Below are 909 nucleotides of genomic sequence, written 5' to 3'. Positions count from 1 at the left end.
CACTACTGAACTATACACCTGAAAATATTTAAGATATTAAATTTTATGTTATGTGTTTTTTACCACAATTAAAAGGAAACATATGGGAGTAGGTGTAAATGTCCTCAGGATTAAGAAAACCTACCTTCTTCAAATTTTTTAAAATATTTCTTTCATTTCACTAAACACACATTTTATGGTGATGTGATCTTTGGGATTTTAGTGAATAATTTTCAACATACCTTTCAGCTTTTTATGTCCTCCCCTCCCGCAAAAAAAAAGAAGCTCTGTCGTCCTATCTGATAGACTTATTAGATGACTCACAATATCATTATAAATACTACTGAGCCATAAAAAAGAATGAAATTCTGCTATTTGCAGCAGCATGGATGAGCTTGGAGAAAATTATAAGTGGAATAAACCAGGCACAGAAAGAGAAATACCACATGTTCTCACTCATAAATGAGAGCTAATAAATAAATTTTTTTAAAAAGAAAGCAATAATAATCACGATAATACCTTGAACTTTCTTTCAGAAGCAGAAAACAGAACTGTGGTTAATAAAAGTGGAGAAAGGGGAATGTAAGGGGGTTTGCGAGAAATTGGTTAATGGACACAATGGACAATTACATTGTGTAATGATGAGTATGCTGATGACTCTGATTTGATCGTTACACATTTTACACAGGTATTGATAATCACCTCTTTACCCCACAAATATGTATAATCAATTACATTTCAATTTAAAAAAAAAAAAGACATCAGTATATACCACTGTTTCACCAAGTGTAGTCTATAATCCACATGGGGTGCCTGAAAAGATGCAGATTCCTAGAGCTAGCCAGCCTTTCTAAATCAGGCAATCTGGAGAGGGGACTTGGCTATCTGTGCTTTTGTTAAGTATTTCCAGTGATTCTTATGACCAGTTGA

The sequence above is a fragment of the Galeopterus variegatus genome, unplaced genomic scaffold, assembly GCF_000696425.1.
Source record: "Galeopterus variegatus unplaced genomic scaffold, G_variegatus-3.0.2 Scaffold1476, whole genome shotgun sequence".
In the NCBI taxonomy this organism is placed as follows: Eukaryota; Metazoa; Chordata; class Mammalia; order Dermoptera; family Cynocephalidae; genus Galeopterus; species Galeopterus variegatus.
Note: the sequence above shows the minus strand (reverse complement) of the source record.